Source organism: Cavia porcellus, unplaced genomic scaffold, assembly GCF_034190915.1.
Source record: "Cavia porcellus strain 051 isolate PalLab524CR breed Dunkin Hartley unplaced genomic scaffold, mCavPor4.1 scaffold_7, whole genome shotgun sequence".
In the NCBI taxonomy this organism is placed as follows: domain Eukaryota; kingdom Metazoa; phylum Chordata; class Mammalia; order Rodentia; family Caviidae; genus Cavia; species Cavia porcellus.
In genome coordinates this window covers 15,685,733-15,709,099 of record NW_026947490.1, presented here as the reverse complement: position 1 = coordinate 15,709,099, position 23,367 = coordinate 15,685,733, and the positions used below count along the sequence as shown (strand labels likewise).

At 39.2% G+C, this 23,367-nt stretch overlaps 1 protein-coding gene across 6 annotated transcripts in view; it reads right to left on the bottom strand.

Annotated features, from left to right (window-relative positions):
• Nucleotides 1–23,367, bottom strand: part of LOC100728877 (zinc finger protein 82 homolog) — a 97,831-nt gene that overhangs the window by 69,842 nt on the left and 4,622 nt on the right. For 3 of the 6 annotated variants that reach the window (XM_063252159.1, XM_063252158.1, XM_063252157.1), the window contains exon 3: nucleotides 2,247–2,457. The gene's annotated coding sequence lies outside the window, so the exon portion shown is untranslated. Of the gene's footprint in view, nucleotides 1–2,246; nucleotides 2,458–4,184; nucleotides 4,457–19,476; nucleotides 23,167–23,367 lie in introns of those variants that run through there. The other 3 variants (XM_063252156.1, XM_063252155.1, XM_063252154.1) reach the window with 3 other exon arrangements.

Sequence of the window (23,367 nt, the reverse complement as noted above, 5' to 3'; positions counted from 1 at the left end):
ATTTGCTTTTCTTTTTTTTTTTTTTTTTTTTTTTTTTTTGGTACTGAGAATCAAACTCATGACCTCATGCTTGCCAGGTAGGCACTATGCCACTGAGCTATACCCCTGGCCCCTGACTTGCTTTTCTTTGATGGCCAGTGATATGTACTGGTGAGGTTGCTTGGAAAAGGATCCCTTCTACATTATTGGTGAGATCATAAATTTGTATGGAAATCAGTATGGAGATTCCTCAAAAGACTAAAACTAGAAATTCTATTGGACTCAGCTATTCCCTTTCTAGGTATGTTCTCAAAAATTTTAAAGACATGGTATTACAGTGATACATACATGCATGCCCATGTCTATAGCAGTACAATTCAAAACAGTTAAAATTTTCAAAGCAGCCTATATATACATCAACAGATGAATGGACAAAGAAAATGTGGTATATGTACAGAATCAAGTACTACTCTAGCATAAAGAAAGATAAATTTGAATTATTTGTAGGAAAATAGAGGTACATTGAGACCATATGTTAAGTAAACTCAGATACATTTAAACTTAAATTTTGATGGTTTCATATATGAAAGGATGTGAGGGTGATCTGGCTATGACATCTCACCACACTGATCACCAGGATTGATTCGGCTAGTCCAGCAGATGTCCCCTTCCTCCCTCAACAATCCATATATATCCCTCCTAAACTGTATGGTTGGTCAAAGAGGATGACCACTCCTGATAGAAGACCATTCCTCAGTCAAACATATACGAGTAGCTGTGCTCCCCTGCTAGAACCTCCAAACAAGCTCATATGAAAAACCCAAATTATAAATGAAGAGCAAAATAAAAGGAAGTATGGAGATACATATATCTCAAATGGGAAAGGGGTCAAGAAATGGAGTGAGGGATGCGGAGAGATTGAAAACAAGAATTAAAATGTGTACCAGTACCAACTTCACATACACAAGAAATGGAAACATTATATATCAGGCCAGGGTTATGACTCAGGGGCACGGTGCCTGCCTGGCAGACACAGGTCCTGAGTCTGATTCCAGGTACAAAAAAAAAAACCAAATGCTGGGCATGGTGGTATGTGCCTATGATCCCGGCACTCACATGGCTGAGGCAGGAGAATTATTGCAACAAAGTTAAGTTCAAGGCCAGCCTGAAGTGAGACCCTGTCTCAAAAGACAACAACAACAACAACAAAAAAAAGGAATTATGTACTGCAAACATATACTAACAAAGAAAATATTTTTAACTAGGAGGTAATAAACTGTGAGAGCCATTAATAAGAAAACAATTGGAAGTAAGATTAATGGAATAAAATTCAATGCTAAAGTATATTAACAATGAAAAGAAGGAAAAGTCATGCAAGGAAAAAAAATCTACATACTAGTTTTTCAAAGATTATAGGTCATGAATGTTTACGTAAGGGAATCAGCTAGAGGCAAAAAAAATGGCGAACGTTGGAAAAATAAAATGAGAAAAAACCTACAAAAACTAAGGCTGCAAATGAGAGAGGCCAGCATCCAAATGGAGGTTTAGAGGGGCAAACGATTTTCTAGAATCTGAGAAAATCTTCCCAGGAAAACAGAAGCCAGATGGCCTCTCCTGTGAGCCAACTGATACAGGGGCTGAGAATCAAGGGCTGCCCCGAGCCCCACCAAGCAACTGGTTGATTCAGAAAACAGGCTGAGTTGATAGCAAATGAGGTAGAAAAACAATTAAATGCTTGTATTGTTTGATTAACTTTGCAGGCCTAAGGCCAGTAGTCTGAGCACCTATGAGAACAGTATGTAATACAGCAAATATGAGAGATTTTCTTCTGTCTTGTTTTTGAAATCCAGTATTGTTCTGTTTAGTTTTGTTTCAATTTATTGTTTTATTTTATTTAATGTTCTGTTTTGATTGGTTTTATTTTGTTTTATTTGATTTTACTATGTCTGATGGTATGGACAACTACTGTGAAAATAACAAGAGATTTTATGGTAGCTATTATAGATTTCCTATTATCTGTACCACTTTCACTGTTTTGTTTTGATTGGCTTTATTCTGCTTTGTTTTATTCTTTTTAAAATTAAAATTTTAAAAATGTATCTGGAGATGTCATTTAGGTATCTAAAGAATTCCCAGCAACTGCTACTTCAAAAGACATGGGCTAATAAAAAAAAAAATCTCAAAAAAAATTTTTTTAGTTACTCCTCATTCTCAGACTAACAGTAATGAGTTTTTATCCTACTCATACCTGCCAGGTCCACACTTACCTGGAAAAAACTTTGTATTTTTTTCTCAGTCATCCATTGCTTTTCGTGTTTGAATTGGTGACTTTAAACTTGTGAACAGAAGAATAACACAGGACTTAGATGTGATGGTTGAGAGTCTGAGCAGCATCCCAAAATTAGGCCACGTCCTTAGACCTCAAAGATTTTAAGGAGTATGGAAAGTGCAGCTTCTAGAGATGCCCACGAAACTGGCCTGTGAAATATGCAAGATGAGCCTTGTGTGAATGCACACATGTAAGCAAATGGAGCTGTTATAGCATTTAAAAGCACCACATATATCAGACATAAGAAACAATACTTCATTTTCAGAATTTAGGTTACACCAAGAAACTATGAGACTAAGGTATCAAGAGTTCTCCAGAATCACCATTGCAACAGATTTCTGTGAGCAGGTAACATTTGTGGCCTTGCTTTAAATTGAAGTCAAATATTTGAGTATTGTTTTTTCCCCCACATTTTTCTTATAAATGTGAAATCACCAACATTCAGCAATACAGACAAAATATATGCAAAATTATTGATGATACTCAGAGCTCTTGAAAAATCAAGGAATATCTTACCTAGGTTAGGTTATTCTAGGAAAAATTAAATGTAACAAGTGTCCCATAATTATATGTACATTTTCTGATTCAGCAAACATATTCCATAACATAAAGAAACCTTGGTTTTCAGTTTATAACATAGTATGACAGATGAAATGGTCAAACTTAACTCAAAGGCTTTTCACTTACATGTAGGAGCCTTAGAACTTGGATAGACAATGCTAAGAATTGCTGGAAAAGGGACCACAGAATGGGGAAATGGAAGGAGATTGTAAAAAAAAAGTATAACATTTTCAGTATGATGAATTTGAAGTTTTTGTGTAACCTCCAGTTGGAGCTGTCCATCCGTTAGACATCAGGAGTATAGATTAGGAGTTTGGAACATGCCTTCAATAAAAATTAACATTTGTTAGGTATCTGTGTCAAATGAAACCAAAACAGTGGAATGTTGTTGCTAATGGAGGACTTCAGGCTAAAAAGATAACCAAGGCCAGAAACCTAGGATGGTACCACAAGGCCAAGCACAAGTCTACCTCCTTCGTAAGTTTTACCATTTTTGCATCAACACTTTTATTTCCATTAGAATTTCTATATCTTGGCACTTTAATTTTTTATCTTACTGAAAAATATGTTAACAGTAAATGTGACAAAATATTCAGAAGATAAAGAATGTCTATGGTTAGAACACTGTTTCACTACATTATGAAAGGACTCTGGGTATGGAAAACAATGGTCAAATTAGGACTCAGGGCCGAGGATTTAGCCTCAGTGGCCTAAGCGCCTGCCTGATAAGCGCAAGGTCCCGAGTTCAATTCCCGGTACCAAATTAGGACTCGGACTCTCCTATCTTGACAAATTAAGGAGTCTTAAATAGGTTTCTTGATGTTTCTGCACCTAAAACTGCTGTGTGCACTAGTGAAACTACCCCTTAAAGCAATGCCTTAATTCTGAGTGTCTTAAAGCAGCCCAACTAAAGTTCCTCCAAAGTATTAAGTTTAGGCATCCAATAACAAGTTTTTCGGAAACATTTTTCCCTTTTAAAGGGTGGAAGAGGGGCGGGGATGGGTCTGGATTATTTCCTTTTATTAATTCCAAAATAGGTCTGCTTCCTATATATAAATCCATTTTCAAATTACTTATCCTTTCAATTCCTTAGCCTTACACCGTTTGTATTTTCCAGGAAAATACATCTTTATTGTTTTTAGAAATGAGAAAACTGAGGATCCGAGTTTACCACGGCACAAATCACCGCCTCACGAACTTGGAACCAGTTTCTCACAAACTTGGATCCAGTTTCTCACTAACTGCCATCCCAAACACACCCGGGCCATCCACTCGGAAACCCACCCGCTTCCTCCCGTCCCCTGCCCCCACATACACAACCTCTGTGCTCTGCGAGTCCCAGGAGGCGATTCCAAGCCCTTGGGCCTCCTCAGCCCCTTCGCAGGCCCCGAGAGACGCCCCGGTCAGGTTGTAGACGCAGAAAGCCAGGTCCCCAGGAGGGGAACCCTAACTCACCAGCAGACAAAGAGGACAGCCGCGAGCCTGCGCCTGCGCACTGCTCGAGTGCGCTGCACTCCCAGAGGTCTCTGCCAGCTTTGGCTCGGAACCCAGCAGAACCAACGGGTGTCTGCGCGTCCTCCGCCTTGGGCCTGTGGACTACATTTCCCAGAGGGGCCAGTGGCTCAAGTCTGCTCTTCCCGGGAACTTTCCTCCACCAGACCTTCGAGGACTGTCTGTCGCGGCCCGAGTGTACACTGACCCAATCTGAGGGCTCAGGTGAAACATTACAACTGTGTTTGCCCCTGCGCGAGGACAGCGGTGTTGAGGGACGCCATAAACTGAATGCCTTGTAATCCCTGCGCTCTGGGAGGCTGAGGCAGCAAGATCGCAAATTCGAGCCTAGCCGGGGCGACTTAGCAACTAAGCAAGACACCTCAAAATAAATAAAAAATAAACTTTTATTTTTAGAAAAAGGCTGGGTATGTGGTTCAGTGCAAAGGGGCTGGTTTCAACCCCCAGTACCGCACATAATGATAATAAACTCAGCTCGGAATCGCTGGGCAGACTTTATGAAGGAGCTCTGGGGGACTCCCAAGTGCGATTCGAGAATGAGACAATCTCAGGCGCCAACCGCTCCAGCGCGGTGTCGGCTGAACTACGTTCCCCAGAGGGAGCCGCGCACGGATTTGGTGCGGGTTGAGCAGCGCTGACGCGGCTTCCGGTGTCTTGGACAGTTAAGCGCGGCAGCTTCCAGCTTAACGATCCAGAGCTTCTTTTTAAGTCTGGAGTAGTCTATCTCTCCATCAAGTGACTGCCTTTTCTTAAAAACCCTTTTTCTTTTCTAGCCATACCCTCCCTTTCCTGAGCAATAACCTCCCTTTCTATCTCAGTAGTCTGTCTGGAGGTGGGAAGGAGGCGGTCCGCCCCGGCTGCACGCTTTGGGGGCAGTATTTAAATAAGTTAGCATATTCAGATATGTTGGGACAAACTGAAGGACCATCCCCAGCTGCACGAACTCTGGGTAACACCCAGTAAAAGTCCACTTCTTTTGAAAGCTCTGATTTTAACAGTCTCCTTTGATGAATGCATCACTTCCTGAATCCATGCACTTCTGTCTCGTTTTCCTGCCCCCACTTCCTCTCTCCTTCCCCTCCCTCAGACACTCCCACTCTCCAATAAGGTTTTTCTCTTCGTTTGAGCCCTCTTTCTTCTTCTTTTTTTTAAAATTTTATTTAAGGAGAAAAAACAGAAAAAGGGTACAAGTTATACAGAATTTCAGAAAAAATAAATAGTAGGAAGTCACTAGTTAATTACATATTGTCATCTTAGAAATAATTGTTGAAGTTACAAAATTAAAGCATATAGAGGGGACTCAAACAGTGAGACTGCAAACAGTTTTGTTCAATGATCCAACAAAACTCAGTAATATGGTTATGTATCTTATACACTTAAATATATATGCAGCTATATCTTTTAGAGAACTTTCTTTTCCTTTCTTTTGTACAATGACAATTACACATTTTGGGTTTTATTGCTCCCATAGTTCTTATTACTTTTTTTTTTTTTGAAGAAAGTAAAACCAATGTGACATACCAGGACAGAGTCAGTCAAATCTAAAGGATGGACATAATACATAATGTAAAAACAAAATACAAGGTGATCAACAATGGTTACCATAATGCCTTTTGTTATCTTAAAAAGAATTGCCTATATCATCAGTTATAATAAATTGAACAAAACAGTAAAGAATAAGACCAATAAAACCAAAACATTGGAGACATTAGAGGACTTCAAAAGAAGATAATAGTCAACCAGAATGGGCGTCACAATGCATCTTATTGTCTTCATAGTTGTTGCCTATACTTTCAAACTTGGTACTATCAAGCATAACAGAATAGAGGAAAATCAGTCAAAACAAGATGGTGAGAGCAATACAGAGTTTCAAATCAAGTTAATAGGAAGTCAAAGTAGGTTACTGAGCCCTCTTTCTTCTTACTCTGCATCTCTTTCCTCAATCTTTTTTTTTTTTAGCCAAACGCATTCTCTAAGCTTTTTAGCAAAGTTCTCCAGTTTTTCTTCACTTGGACTTACTTTTTCTTTTCCTAAGATACCTGTTTTTCTTGAGCAGTATCTCTTCCTCTTTCTCCTTAGACTTTCCTCTGTTTTTTCCTCAGTCCAGGTATTGTAATAACTCGGACCCCAGTATAAAATCCAAGGAAGCAAGAGACTGAAATTTGGGGAGCAAAGGTGATCTGGCCTGTGGATCAATTTGCCTGTGGATCAATCCGTGGGGTGTACCTGGAGGCGGAATGGGGATTAAATAAAGATATAGGGGAGACAAAGAGAGATGGAAGCAAGTCAAGAGAATCCGATCAAGCCCCCAGTTTATTCCAGAAGTGATTACATCTTTTATAGGCCAAGGGCGGGAGGTGGGACAGGAAGAGGTTGTAAGCAGGAGAGGATTATGATTAATGTAGGCAGACGCAGTGCCCATAGGAGAGAGAGAGGCAGGGAGGCAGCAATGGGCTGTCCCTCGGCTCCCTACACAAAGGCTTTATTTAGGCCAGGCCTGGTGATGAGTCTCTGGGAGCCAATTTGGAGACTGCGTGCCAGAGACTGAAGGGAGGGCTTTAAAAAGAGGCTGGATGAAAAGGGGGTGGGGGAGAAACAAAGAAACCCACAGAGCCATCAAACTTGTTGACCCGAATCTGGAAACTGTATAGTTGTCCACTTAGTTCTGACAACCTCGGGAGCCTTAAGTGCCTCTCAAGTTACTCCCATCCTGCAGATAAACATTATCTTAGAATAGCACATCTGCAATAACATTTGGAGAAGAAAGTAGAAAGTTAATTATCTCAGGACAACTCGTTAACACTAACAGGTGGGAAAGGGTTGAAAGTTACAAGAAGCTGAAACTTAAGTTTTCACAAGGATTGGAACTTAACCCTTTTGGTGCATTAGGGTTAAGCCACAGCATTTTCCTGTAATTTCTTTGAAGCTAAGCACTTCTTAAAATAGAGCAGGCTCATTTTATGACAGACCACCACCAGGTCAGGAAGAGGTCACCAGAAACCCAAAATCTTTATGGCCTAGCCTAGATAGATAGGTAAGGGGAGAGGGGAGGCAGTACGGCGCTTTACAGAACGGCGGTTATGTTTTTCTTTTTTTCTCGGCAGGGGGATCAAGGTCAGGTAAAGGGTTATGCTAATAAGCAAATCTCCCTGCATACAAGCAAGTTACTTCAAACAAGTGTAAATTAGAGGGTCATCCTGGTTTTCTTTAGCTCTTTAGCGGAGAATAGAAGCGCCTAACAGTGATTAACAACCCTTGTTAGCTTGTTTTAGCATCACTTTTGTTGTTTGTAGAAGGCAACAATGGTTAACATATCAATTAGGTAAGGTTTTACAATTCTTTACAGAGAAGAGCATTGATTGACATATCAATTAGGTCACCCAAAGGGAAAAAGGAAAAAAGACACATTCAGTAAGCCGTGTTACAGGTTTGCTATAATACACATATAAGGAAGCTACTTTTTTCCTAGAGTGCAACAGTATCAGGTAAGTTTATGTCTGGTAGCCTCTAATAACCACTTCCGTTGGGTCTTTTTTGATTCATTCTCCTCAGTTTTCTCCAGAAACTCTACTAGTTGCTTTTGTTTTGTAACAGAGTTTGCTTCTGGGCTTTCTTTAATATAGTCTTTACTTGGATTTTATCAAATAAAACCTTGTCCTGGACCTCCTCTAACAGCCTCCTCGTCCTCCTCTTTTTCTTCTTTTGGTGAGACACTATGCTATTCAGTCTGGTCTTGAGTTCATTTTGTAGCTCAGGCTGGTCTCAAACTTGCAACAGTCCTCCTGCCTCATCAGATTCTCCAGTGCTGGGATTACAGGTGTTCACCACCATGTCCAGCATTCTAATAACCTTTGGTTCCTCCAAGTCCTCTTCATTAGTCTGTGTTTTCTCTTTAGTGTCCAGTCCAACATCTTTTAGTTTTCTCTTTTTCTGAGCCTGTTCTTTCTCTTCCCTCCTTACTTCCTCATGTGGCCTGTGACCTTTAATTTCACTTCTTCCCATAATGGATGATTTCCCTTCCTTAGTTATTCTTTTTTTGTACTGGGGATTGAACTCGACCCCATGTTTGCCAAGCAGGCGCTTATGCTGCTGACCTAAATCTCCTCCCTTCCTTAGTTACTCTGCCCCAAAGTGACTGAACGTGTTTCCTCAATTATCCCAGTTAAGATTTTCAAAAGTTGACTATTTCGATTTTTTCCTCCTAGAACTAACCTTTTCCTCCTCTGAATTAATTCCTTTTCTCTGTCAAGTTTCCTTGCTGTCTGTATTCTTTTCTTGTTGCTTATTGTCTTACCTTCAGCAACGTAAGTCTCTTAGATCCTAACGTCATGGGCCAAAGTCCTCTCTCCCTGGGAAAATTTATTCTCTTTTTTTATAATTTCTCTCTCTTCTTGGGGTTTTTTCTTTCTCTTAATTGTCCTAATGCCTTCTTTGGCTTTTGCTTTTACTTTCTTAGCGTTATGCCTCTCTTTATTGACTGATTTACTAACTTTTCAGTCAGTTTGTTTTCTAATGTCCTTTTCCCTTGTCCTTGGCCTCTTTCTCTTTTTCTTGGAAGTTCTCTGTTTCACCAGCCTGTACTTCTTGTCAGGAAAATTTTCCCAGTCCAGTTGTTTGATTGTTGCTCTTGTTGTTCAACCTGTTTCCCTTTCTGACTCTTTTTTTGGGGTTCACTTTTATTTTTTTTGATCTCAGCAGTTTCCTCTGCTTTCCCAGCCCTTTTCTCCTTTTTCTTAGTTTATCTTTTTTATCATTTTGTCCTCTGGTGGAATCAGTATCATTTTTTCTCTAGGCTGTTCTTTTATTTTCTCAACTTCTCTGTTCTCATAGAACAACTTCTATTTTTTGAACCAGTCTCCTCTTCCCAGGCCCGATCCTTTTCCTCCGAAGTCTGACTCTTTCCTTCCCAGTCCCTTGGTTTTCTTCCTGGGTCTGTTCTTTGTGTGACCATTTCTTCATTTCTTTAGCCCTTTCCTCCTTTTCTAGGTCTCCTTTCTCTTTTGCCCAGGACTGTTGTCTCTTGTCCTCAATTTTCTCTTTCTAAGTCCTTCTGTCCTCTTTCCAAGATTTTCTTATCTTTTTCCAGGCCTGTTTGTCTTCTTGTGACAACTTTTTTCATTTCCCCAAACTTTTCATCCTCCTCTATATAGAGGTCCAGTTTCTTTCTTTTCTGGGCTAAATGTTTTTTCTCCTTCTCTTCTTTCTGATCTTTTTTCTTCAGCTCATTCTGTTTGCCAACTTGTTTTTCTTTTCTTGAATGTTTCTTTTTATGGGCCTTTTTTTTCTTCTTTGTAACCCTCTCTTCATTTCTTGGCCCAACTCCCTGTCTTGCTCTGCCAGACCTTCCCTGTCTGATGCTTGTTTTCTGTCTTCCTCAGACAATCCTTCATCTTCTGAGGACAGATAATCTGGGAACAATGTACCCAGTTCTTCCTCACCTTTCTCCTCTTTTTCCTCCTCCTCTATAGATTCCTCTTTTCCCCAGTTGTGTTTCTTCCTTTCTCCAACTTGTTCTTCTATGCCCAGGATCGCTGCCTCCTCCTCCTCACCTAGTTTATTTACTCTCTGGGAATAACAATCCCTCTTCCCTGCCTGGTAGCCTTCCTTACCATTCTATACAATCATTTCCCAGTTCCACTTTCTCTTTCCCAGGCTTGGCTTCCCCTCTTTCTAGATTACTTTCTTTCTTTTTCCAAGTGATTTCCTCTTTTTTCAAATTACTTTCTTTTCTTCTTAGACTGTTTTCTGCTTTCATAGTTGATTTCCTTTGCTGGGGAGCAAGTATTTCTTTTTTTCTGGGGCATTCTTTCTTTTGGATGGATACATTTCTTTTTATCCTTGGTCCTTTTCTCCTTTTCATACATTGACATTTTTTGAGGTTTTGTTTGTTTTGTTTCTTCTTCAACTATTTTCCCTTCTTGCTTATCCAGTTTCCTCACTGCCTTCTTAAATTTTCTTTTCTCTAAGGCTGGGGATTTAGCTCAGCAGCATAAGCGCCAGCCTGGTGAGCACAAGGTTATGAATTTGATCTCTGGTACCAAAAAAAATTTTTTTTCTTTTCTCTAAGGCTGGGTTATCTTCAAAGAAAGCAATTTTTTCTTGACTTGTGAAGAAAATTTTATGTTTCCTTTTGTTTGTTTGTTTGTTTCTTTTGGTACAGGGATTGAATTCAGGACCTTATGCTTGCTAGGTAGATGCTTGTGCCACTGAGCTCTAGCCCCAACTCCAATATTACATTTTGTTATTACTTTTTTAGCCTGTTGTTCTCTCAATACTACTGTCTCTTCTTCATTGACAGCCCCCATTTTCTGTTTCGACAGGTGGCTCTCCCACTTCTTCATCGTGTAATTTTGATGAAATGGGCTTGAGTCCTGTAAAAGGGGACAGATCTGTTTGAAGAGTTCCTGGCTGGGCTGTCAATCAGCAAGCACAACCTGAGCCAGATCTACCAGTTCTTTACCCAGATCCCTTAGTATTCCTAGAGAGGTGCTCACTATCCTTGAGGTGACAAGTTGACAGATATCATCCTGCCAAGACCTAATGTCTGGTCTAGATACATGTCCAGGGCTCCTAGCTAAACTGCTCTTTGCATGTTTCTTCTTTGCATCTTTTTCTGGTTCAGAAACCTGTCTGAGTTCTTTATTTTTTTTTCCTTTGGGCTCTTCTGTAGTCACCTCTGAAATACTCTTTGAAACCCTTTTCTCTTCCCACTTCTTAGCTGCTATTCTTTGCCCCCGCTTTTCTACCCTTTTTTTAAAAAAGCGATTAAAACCAAACAAAATAAAACAGAATAAAGACAATAAAAAAAACTACTGAAAGTGATACAAGATTTCAAAATAGGATAATAGGAAATCAACAATGGTTACTGATAAGTTCTGCTAGCCTGGGGCTTAGCTCTCTGTAACAGGACGTCTGCTCAGTTTGGTACCAGACCCAGAGAAACAACTTATCTCTCCAAGAGTAACTTCTATGTTCTACTTCTTATTCCAGAGATAAATCTCCCACTCCTTTTTTGAGCCTGGATTCCCTGAGCCCTCACCAATCTCAAGACTCCACAACCACCCAACCCTCGACCCCCAGCCTCCAATAAATGTTTCCTGTTTTACACAGGCAGATGCTCCTTTAAATCAGCAGTTGATATGTCATTTTGCCCACCTCCAAACTCCTCCCCCCAGGCAAAACTGTAATAGTCCTACTTCTTTGTTCTTGTTGAGAGCCACTGCACCCCATGAAACTTTCCCATACTCTCATTAAAGGCCTCCTCCTTTGTCTCCATCTTATTGCTCTCATTTTCTCTGCACCACTTCAGATTGAGTGCCAAAAATACTCTATCATTTACCATAATGCCTCTTGTTATCTTCAAAATTGCTGCCCATACCATTGGACTTAATAAAATAAAAAAGAACAATAAAACGAAATCAAAACAGAACATTGAAGAAAACAAAACAGGACAATATTGGATTTCAAAAACAAGACAGAAATCTCCTATAGTTGCTATATTGCATATTGTTATACTCCAAATAAATGCTCAGACAATAAAACGATATAAGCATTAAGTTGTTTTTGTACCTCAGTTGCTATCAGTCTGTGGTCCTCTGAATCAGCTGGTTGGTTATTGGGGGCGGGGGGTGTTCTTGTCTCCTAGGCTACTCACTGCCTGCCTCACAGGAAGGGCAGATTGGCTTCTGGTTTCTCTTCCTGGCCCTAATTGGCCACCACTGACTGTTTTCCTGCCCTTTTCCAAAAGCTTTTAATGTGTTTTTGACTTTCCAGCTTAGGGATCACTTCTCTAACATCTCTCACGGTACATTGATCTGTAATCTCTGTACCCTCTGTGATTTCTAAGGCTTCTGTGATCTCCTTGGCTTTTGTAGCCTCCAATATACTCTGCTTTGTTTCAGCATCATCCTGGGGTTCAACTGAGGTGAAAGTAGTTAGTGGCAGGTCTGGTTCCAAGCCAAACATTTTATGTCAGCTGGCCCTGATTTCTTGACCTTTCTTTTTTCACTTGAATTCCCTGAAGGAACAATCATAGAGCTAACGTTTTTTAATTCCATCTTTCTGTGCTGAGACATTAAAAGAAAAATAATTGAGAAAAGCATAAAGGTTTTAAGTGAGATCTTATATCTCATTTGGTAAACTGTCATAGATACAGGGGACTAAGACTTTATGATTTAAAAATGTTCATTTATCCAGCTTCCATCACTTAAAGAAGTAAGACCTTAGCACTTGTGGGGTGATCCTTGTCAGGAAAGCTACTTTCTGTTTTGTTTTTTTTTTTGTCTTTTTCGTTTTGATCGGTACCAGGGGTTGAACTCACAACTGCCTGCTTGCAAGGCAGGCGCTTATGCTGCTGAGCTAAATCCCCAGCCCCAGGAAAGCTACTTTCTATGCCTAACATCCTCCCACTTAGCTGTACCCATTCGCACCATTTTATATACCTTGCTCCTTTTGGCTATGCCTTAATGAGGCTGTCCCCAAGCATATGCCATACATCACCCCATACATACTAAGCTCTCTGCCCTTTTCTTCATGTTCCTGCAAAGGTATGAATGCTTAATTGACAGTGACCTCAAGTCCATTATCTTTTTGTGTATCAAAGAAAAAGTAAAGAGTTCATCTTTAGGTGACAAGATCAAGTTTTAATTTATCCATCACAATAGGTATCACTAGCTTGAATATCCAGCAGCTGGCCCAGAGAGGCTTCCCCAAAAGTTTCCAATCTACAAAAATCAAGGGGAAAGAAGGGAAATATTGAGCTAATAGGCAAAATTTTAAAAGGGAAGCTACAATGGGCGAAACAGGGATAAACAATAGATTAAAATATAAGATGAATACATAGGAAAGAATGATAGCTGGACATGGAGGTGCAGGTCTGTAATCCCAGCTCTCTTGGGAGGTTGAGGAAGGAAGACTGCAAGCTGGAGTCCAGCCAAGGGCAACTGGGTGAGACTCTGTTTCAAAAATATTTTAAAAAGACAGGGATGCAGCTCACTGGGAAGGTCTAGTGTAGAGAAGAGCAAGAGTGGGAGGAACAGGGAGAAAAGGGAGAAGAGGGAAAAGAGGCAGAAAAGGAAGAGGAAAAGGAGGAGGAGGAAAGAATGAGGATGGGAGTGCAGTTTAATAGTAAAGCACTTACTAGCAAGTGCAAGGTACTGTGTTCAATCACTACACCATCAAAGAAGAGTGAACAGCAATAAATAACGTATCACAAGGAATTTCTTTTGGAGAGTTGTGGATTTTAATTTTAAGGAGAAAATGATAGAAAAATAAGAGTCAATCATAAAAAAGAGATGGATGCTGGGGGAAAAGAGTGAATAGAAATAAGGAACAAAAGGAAAGGGAATGCATTGAAAAGGAATGTGGGAAAGAAGAAGAAAACATCACCACCCATCTTAAATTTCCTGGAGAATTTCTTGCTTCTTTAGCAGGTACACAAGCATGGTCTTGGTTCAAATGCCTGTGACTCTCATCCTAAGGTATAAGACCTTAGTGTGCACATTCTTATCACAGTCCATCAATCCCATAGCCAGTGGAACAGCAAGAAGATGGCTCATAAGGCTCAGACTCTCTAGCATCTTGCATGCTAGCTCATGGATACGTGAATTGAGTTCTGTCTTTAAGTAGGCAACAGGTTGTCTCAGTAGGTAACCTTGAAGATATTTAATAACTAGCAAAAATTTATGTGGGATATCAAAATATCTCTTGTATTTCTTTATAGAACAATAAACTAAAGTTGAAAATGGTCTCTTAAATTGTCTATTAACCCTTCATTGCATTTTCTTCCCACCCAGTTTTGGTTTGTCATGTTTTTGAGGACACTAATGTAAGTTTCCTTGCTTCTTGGATTTATCCTTTGGTTTACTCATTGAAACTTTTGCTTCTCAAGTAACAGGTGACAGTGGCTGGAGTCTTAGTTCAGTCATGTCCCAGGCCTTATCTTGGTAGACTGAGTGCAGATCATAGCATAGGAAGATTGGGGTACCTTCAGGCCAAAGGCAGGCATAGATCACTGTATCATGCAGTAACTACTGAGTCCATCCGAGCTGGCCAACTGTAACTAAGCAAGAACTAGATAAGGGAACAGATCCTTATGCTTGGAGCCAGGAGTAGATAAATCTTTTTTTTTTTTTTTTTGTCTTTTTCATTTTTATCGGTACCAGGGATCGAACTCACGACCGCCAAGTAGATAAATCTTTATTATCTTTATTTGGATAATATCTTTATTATCCAAAATCTCCAATTTGTATCTCTCTTAAATCTTAAGAGAGATACAGTGCTCCACTGCAATATGAGGCACAGTATTAGCAAAAAGCAATAACGTATTGTTGACAAGGATCTCCAGTTCCTATAATTCCTGCAGGCCTTGTCTCAGGTAGACAAATATGGGCACAAATATCATTTCAAACAAAAAGGAGCTAGGCAGGAAGGGTTTAGGTAAGACCAGAAAATAAGAAGTCACCATGATAAACTGAATGTTGACTTTCAGTGTTATTTGACTGAATCTGTTAGGGTCACTTTACACAAATGATCAGTCCCTGCTACTTTTTAAATTACCCTGACATCATGTATTCTTAGTTTTCTTTTGATCCCTCTTATCACTATTTCTCCTATGCTGCTGTTTCTCTTCTTTCTGGCCTCTTAATTTTAGAGCTCCTCAGGGTTCAATTCGTTTTCCTTCCCCTATCTATACTCCATTCCTTGGTCATTGCATCCTATCAGATAGTTTCAAGTATGTACTGTATGCCAATAGTTGCCATACTTATAACTCCAATTCACACCTGTCACAGAACTTCAGACATGTATATATTATATTCCCCTTCCAAAGTTGTTATTCCCCTGATGTCATTTTAGAAATCTGCCATCAAATTTCCAAACCTGCGCCAGAGGTCCAGAATCAGCCTAGAGCCAGTGATGGCAAACTTTTTAGAGCTTTCAATGATAACAAACAGTTGACCACTCTTGCCAGAGGTTCAACATCACTGGTCTTCTTTCCTTTATCTCCAAAGTCCTAGCCATTTTACCTGACAAATTTTTCTCAAATATTCCCCTTCTTGCTCAGGAATTCCCCTCCTAGGATTATACTCAACAGACATAAAACACTGATACAACTGGGCATGGTAAGCACATGGTCGTGATATAGCATTCTGATAAGCTGACATAGGAGTATTGCAGGTTTGAGCTCAACCCGGGCAATTTAGTAACAGATCTTGTGTTGAAATAAAAAGTAGAAAAGGGGCTGGGACAGTAGCCCTTGGTTCAATTCCCAGTACCAAAAAAAAAAAAAAAAAAAAAATCCTCCTAATAACTTGTACACAAATGATCATACTAGTGTTATTCATAATTGCCAAAAGAAACAATCCAAACATTGAATTCATTCAAATGATGAATGGAATAATAAAATATGATACAGCAATTCAATGAAATATTACTTGGCAATTTTAAAAAATAAAGAACTCAGTCATACTGCATGTTGGCAGTCTCATGTAGAGAGTCTTGAAATGCTCAAAAGTAGTCTGGACCCTGAACCAAAGACAGGTCCCCTTTTACACAATTTGTGATGTTAAGCAAATAGGGATATAGAAGCGAGACTGTCATCCTAGCAGCTAACTCTATCTTAGCCTTGAAAGAAAACACATCTTGCGTATCTCAGTATGTTAGGATGCTGTGAAGCTTGCGTATAACCCCATTTGTTAGTTTGATCACTATTGGTACTCATAGTTTTATCAGTATTGGTACTCAGTATTGTTCCTCTGAGGGAGGAGATTCACATGAGAGAACTGCCTGAAGAGTCTCCTTTATCAATGAGACAAGCCAGCCAGCATTCTCGAGGGAGGAGTTGCTCAAGGATTTGCTTGTCTGAGCTGGGAACATTTTACAGAGCTCTGTGGGTTCTGCTTTACAACCACATAAAAATGGGATTTAAAGCTAGGTGTGGTGGCACATGCCTGTAATCCTAGCCCCTTAGGAGGTTGAGGCAGGAGGATTTAAAGTTCAATTGAGCCTGAGCAACCTAGCAAATTAGTGACTTGTTTAAAAATAAAAAAGGAAGGAGGGCTTCATTCAGGGGCCCAAGAGTCAATCCCCAATACTTAGGAAGAAAGGAAGAAAGAGAAAAGAAAGGACTTGGATCTGGACTACTTGCTGAGAGCCTGCACAGTCTGTGCCACTTACTGCTTTTTTTTTTTTTTTTTTTTTTTTTTTTTTTTTGTCTTTTTCGTTTTTACCGGTACCGGGGATTGAACTTATGACTGCCTGCTTGCAAGGCAGGCACTTATGCCACTGAGCTAAATCCCCAGCCCTGCCACTTACTGCTTTGTATGAGGATTTTTTTTCCTGTGAAGATTCAGTAAGTACTACTGTGCTGTACTTATATGTGTTTCTTGATGAGTTCAGGTTTATCACTTGGCGTATTCAGGCTCCACAAGGAAATGGGAGAGTTTTTTCTCCTGTAGTAGCAGAGATGTGTGCATAAGTCAAGCATCCTGCTTTGGTTGCTTAGATATGTGTTAACCACAGGAAACTAGATGACTGGACCTGATCTAACTCCTGAGTCTTCATTATGTGACTAAAAGTTTTAGTTCATCTAGTACTTGATTGTGTTGTGTTTTCCTGGGTAGCTCTAGTACCAAAATGCAGTGGCAGAAGTGTTTAGGTTTAGAGCCAGGCGTGGTTTCTCATGCCTGTAATCCCAGCACTCGGGAGGCTGAAGCAGGAGGATTGTTGTGAGTTTGAGACCAGCTTGGGCTACAAAGTGAGCTCAAGGCCAGCCTGAACTGCATAGTGAGACCCTGTCTCAAAAAGACAAAAAAAAAGAGAAGTGTTTAGGTTTCTATTCCTATTCCTGGTAATTAGTAAAGTGATGATCTTTTCTATCTCCACATAATTGGAGTCCTATCTTGGCACTGGCATTGGTAACAGGTGCATGATGTCAGTGCTACAATACTGATGAACTTTGAAGACGTATGTTAAGTGAAAGGATAGTCATAGTCACCTACTATATGATTCCCTTTATATGATATGCCAAGAATAGACAAATAGATATAGGTTGTCTAGGGTTGAGGATGATAGTGAAGGTGAAACAGAAGATTAGGACCTGGCAGAGATGGCTAGGGAAGTAGACTTGATCTGTTAAATACAAAATCCTAGGACACAGTTGACTTCATGTGGACTTGAGAGCTTCTGCAGTTTTGGATAAGAGGGCCTAGATCTGAAGTCAGCCTGAGGAGGGTGGGTGATACAAAAAGGACAATACACACTGAATTTTTGCTACTATATTATCTCACTATGGCCCACTCTAACCTGTAAGGATACATTTTCCTTCGTTTACTTGGCCCAGACTTGCTCTCAGAGCCTGTTTCTTTTCTTTTTCCTACCTTTAATAAATGTAAAACCTTGCCACTTTGAACTTATCTTGAACAACTCTTTTCTTTGGACACAAAGAATCTAGAAACCATCTGTAAAAACACTCTAAACCCTGGTAGCAGAGAGAGTTGGGAGGTGATAACTAAGGGGTTAGGTTTTCTTTTTAGGATAATGAAACACTAACGATTGTAATGGTGGATGCACAACTGTATAGGTAAGTGCACTAAATGCTATTGAGTTGTTCACTTTAAATGGGTGAACTGTAGGATATGTAAATTATCATGAAAATAATAGCTACCTAAATCTTCTATCTGTATAGCTTCTTAGCCCACTCTCATCTCAGAATAATACATCAGCCTCCAGAATTTCTCTATTCTCTCTGCTTTACCCTTGAAGTCAAAGGGATCTTCAAAAACAGATCTGACTGTGCAATCATTTGACTGCCTTTTTTCCACAGGATAAAATCTGAACTTTTCTTTTTCTTTTTTACAATGTAAGGGAACAAACCCAGGACCTGGCACATGTTAAGGAAGTATTCTACCACTGAGCATCATACTCAGCCCTTTTAAAATTTAAACATATTTGAGACACCATTTCACTAAGTTGCACAGGCTAGACTTAAACTTTTGCTTTTCCCACCTCAGCCTCCTGAGTAGCTGGGGTTACAGTATGTGCCATTATGCCTTGCTTATATGGCTCTTTTCAAATCTGCCTCAAGTTTTCTCTTTGTGTGTGTTTGTGTGAGTAGCTGTGTATGATTTTTCACACAATTTTTTGGGAGGGTACCAGGAATCGAATTTACAACCTTGTGCTTGTCAGGCGAACACTTATGCTGCTGAGCTAAATCCCTGTGCAGAGCCACTAATGTTTTTTTTTTTTTTTTTTTTTTTTTTTTTTTTTTTTTTTTGTGCCACTGGGGATCAAACTCACAACCTCATGCTTGCCAGGCAGGCACTTATGCTGATGAGTTAAATCCCTGCCCGCGCAAAGGTTTTTTATATTTTTTTTGTATCAGGGATTGAACTCACAACCTTATGCATACCATGCAAGCACTTGAGCCACTGAGCTAAATCCCTGGCACTCACACTATTATTTTATTTTATTTATTTTTAGGGAGTAGAAATAAAACATACATTCAAAGAAAAAATAAACAGTAAGAAATCACTAGTTGATGTTTACATACTGTCCCCTTACAAATAGTTGTTCAAGATACAAAAGTGGAACATATAAAGTGGGAATTCAAATAGTGAGACTGCAAACAGCTCTGTTCAACTATCCAACAAAAACTTAGTAATATGGTTATCAATCCTATCTACTTAAACATACATGCAGGTATCCATATCTTCATTTATGTTGAGATTAAACTAAAGCAGGCTAAAATCATTCTGAACAAAGAATAATAGTATTGCTGGATTTCACATCATGACACTCTGGGGTCAGCACTGGGTACTGTAGTGTCTTTTAAAAAAAATTTATTTAAAAAGACTAAACAAACAGAAAACAGGTAGAAATAATACATACTTTCAAATAAAAAAATAAACAGTAAGAAATCACTAGTTGATAATTACAGATTGTCCTCTTACAAATAGTTATTCAAGATAATAAGTAGAGCACATAAAATGGGGATTCAAACAGTGAGACTGCAACCAGTTCTGTTCAACTGTCCAACAAAAACTCAGAAATATGGTTATCAATCCTATACACTTAAACATACATGCAGTTATCCATACCTTGAATTATGTTGAGATTGAACAAACCCAAGCAGGCAAATATCACTCTGAACAAAGAATAATACTGTTGCTGGGTTTCACAGTATGACACTCCAGGACCAGGGTACTTTAGTGTTTCTTTTTCTTCAAAGTATTAGTTCATTTCATCATGTGTCATAAGATAAATTCTCATAAACTGTTTATAGGTTCTACACGTGCATGAGTCTTAACGTGTATTTCTATCCTTCCTATACTAGAGGGAGAAACAAAACAAAGCAAGACAAAACAAAACATATTCCTATAAACACATGAACCAAAAAAGGCATATAAGACTGTTGTACAAGGAGTTCTACCATATTCCTGTGTTGTCTTTTATTATCTTCAATAGAATTGGCTATATCATCAGACATAGTATAATTGAATATATTAGTACATAACAGTACTAATAAAAACACAACTTTGTATATAGTATAAAACTTCAAAAACAGGCAGTAATCAAACCAGAATGTTTATCGTAGTGAGTCTTGTCATCTTCAGTGTTTGCCTATACTCTCAGACTTGATATTATCATATCAGTTTGAATAAAATCTGTTGATACCAAACAGCAATCAAACAAACCAGATTTAACTAAGATCAGTCATGATAAAACAGTGTAAGTCATACAAGGCTCCAGATTAAGTTAATAGGAAATTAAAGATGATTACTGTGCTATATCCTGATGCTTTTGGAATAGCTGCCTGTGCCCTCAGATCTAATGCAAGTAGATAAACTGGAACAGAATAAAACCCATCTTAGCAGAGTGGTGCGAGTAATGTGGGTTTTAAATCCTGATACACTATTAATATCTTCTGCCATCTTTTTAAAGATTCTCCCTCCCCTTTCACTTCCCCAGGGTACACTGCATTTTTGGGTCTCACCAAGACACTTGGTTTTAAATTGGGGGGAGGGCAACCTGATATTTACCTAAGTGGTTTAGAACCTTCTCTCTCCTAGACTTGATCTCTAATTGTGTTCCTTTACCTATTAAAGCCTGTCTTTCCAACCTATCCACAAATAGTGGTCTAGTTGCCCCTATTACTCTCTGGTTCTGTGTCACATAGAGCATTGTTTTCTCATATTTGATTTTCGGTCCATGTACTCTTTTTCATGTTAATTATATTTCCTAAAAATAGCATCTCTGTGGACCCTACCTCCTGATCTACTCTATGCGTGGTTCTTTTTTTTTAATTTAGTGTATCAAGGCCATCTATATTACAGATTATAACCAGCCTTCTCTGCCTCATTTCTGTTATGCTCTTTTTTTGCCATCAGTTGTCTGCTTGTCTTCTTCATTCTGTTTTCTGCTCCATTCATTGAGGCCTCTCTGCCATTGTTCCTGGAATCCTAGTACTCTTCTCTCTCTCTAGAATGCCCTGCAGTATTCTCTGTAGACTTGGATTGGTGGTCGCAAATTTCCCAAGTTCCTCTTTGTCTTGGAGGCATCTTATTTCTCCATCAATTTCTAGAGACAGTTTAGTAGGATATATCAATCTGGGGTGGAAGTTATTTTCTTTCAGGGCTTGGAATATTTCTCTCCAGGCTCTTCTAGACTTGATGGTTTTGCCAAGAAGTCTGCCATTATTCTGAGGGTTATCTGTTTCTTGTCTCTAACAGCTTTTAATATTCTGTTTTTACATTGAATTTCTGGGATCTTGATTATTATATGCCTGGGTGTATCTCTGTTTTGGTTGTAGGTGGCTGGAGTTCTGTGTGCCTCATATATCAGAATATGATTTCCTTTTCCTATGTTTGGGAAGTTTTCCTTAATTATTTCTGTGAATAGCCTTTGTAGTTCCTTTGTTTGTACCCCAGCTTCTTCATTCACATTCTTTTTCTCAAGTTATAGATCCTTTTGTCATCTTCTAGTCTTTGTATTGTTACTGCTTGTTTCCTTGTTATTTTTAAGAAGTTTTCCCTTTCTCCCACATTGCAAAATACTCCCACATTGCAAAACTGTCCTCCAGTTTGGGTAATCTATCCTTAGTTTCTTTCAAGCAGTTTTGCCATCTTTTCATAGAGTTTTTAATTTCCTGGTAATCTCTTTGAATCTGCTTCATGTATTCTATATTTTCTTTATATTCTTCATCAAGTGGTTCTCTCCTTTGTTTGAGTTCCTCCATTCTCCCATCTGTGTCTTCTTGAGGGGTGCTTAGCATCTCTTTTATTAATCTTTTATATCTTGCTTTACTTGGCTAAATATTTCACTTTTGATCTTGTCTATGAGGTCCCAAAGATAACTCTTTATGTCCACTGGTGCCGTGTCTGATATTGCATATTTGCTGTTCTCATTCTCCTTTGTATTTGCCTGTCCTGGGTCAGTGTTCTCAGGGTTGGGACCTGGGGACTTATTCTTATTGCTTCCTCTTCCCATCTTTTTTGTTTCTTCCAGGAGGCCCCAGTTTCGTTCTTTGTTGGTTAAAAGTCTTCTGAAGCATGCTGGCTAGGTGATCCTTCCCAGTGTAGTGTGCTAGCGAGTTGCAAACAAGGGCAACATATGCTGGCCCCTCCCCTCTGGATCAGTCAAACTGCTGAGGCCTTCACTGCATTAGTGTGCGTCACCACGATAGGGAATTGATTTCGGATAACCTATTGGGTCTCAGTCAGGTCATGTGACCCAGGCCAAGCTCACTCCACCAATCCCGTTCGGGAAGGGAACAACTGACTAAAGTCACTGCTGCCCCTTGTTCTTGCCGGTCCTGCCAGGTCCCAGAATGTTGTCTGTTGGAGCCCCTTTTTCTGTGGAATGGTTTTATTCCTGTCCCTCACCACAGGTCGATGCTCAGCTCTCTGTTTGGCTTGCCGACCCCTGACCTTAGTGTGACTGCATTTCCAGTGAGTTGAAGCCTCAGGAATTCAGGCAGCTTGGTAAGTTGCCACCCCTCAAGTTCAGGTGCTGCAGTGGGAGCACTGAATCTTTAACTGTTCCAATAGTAGCACTGGGACTATATGTTTGATTGGTTCTTCTCACCTTAGTTTCTTCTTGGGACAAGAGAATTCATCTCCTTCTGTTTGGGACTCCGCACTCTGTATTGTGTTGAATTTTAAGTTGATTATCTCAGGGAGCCTCTGTAGCTGGCTGTTATCTATCCGCCATCTTTGCTCCTACATTTTGTATATTTCACTTTTCTGCTGCATGGATACTATTATTTATAAACAAAACAATAACAAGGTAGTTAATAATAGCAAATTGTAATTAATAGTAGGGTTATTTAAACAAATATGCCTAAGAAAAATATAAAAATCTTTTTTAAATATTAAAGTTTATAGGCCATATATATATATAGGGGATGGGAATAGGCTTATGCTATGTAGTTTAGGCTGGCCTTGAACTTACTTTGAACTCACTTATGTAGCATAGGCTTACCTCGAATTCACAGCAATCCTCCTGCCTCAGTCTCCCAAGTGCTGGGATTATAATTGTGCACTACCACGTCTGGCTCATATATTCTTAAAATACTTAGATATAATATTATTTTTACATAGGAAATAAATACAAAAGAATTAATTAAACAGATACTACTTACATTTGATAAGAAAATGACCTCACTCTATGAAGCCAGTGTCACTCTGATATCAAAACCAGATAAAGATATCTTGTGATAAGAAAATTACAGAAAAGTGTGTAGGCTATATTATCATATATCCTTAAAGACACATAGACAGATGTAAGACCTTTGGAAAAAGAGAACATAAATATAATAGAATTGATTAAACATATTTAACGCAAACCATGCCCTATGAAGCTAGCATTACTCTGATATCAAACCCAGATAAAACATCACAAGAAAAGAAAGCTACAGACCAATATCCCTCATCAACATCGATGCAAGTATCTTCAACAAAATAATAAAAAATAAAATTTGACAGTATACT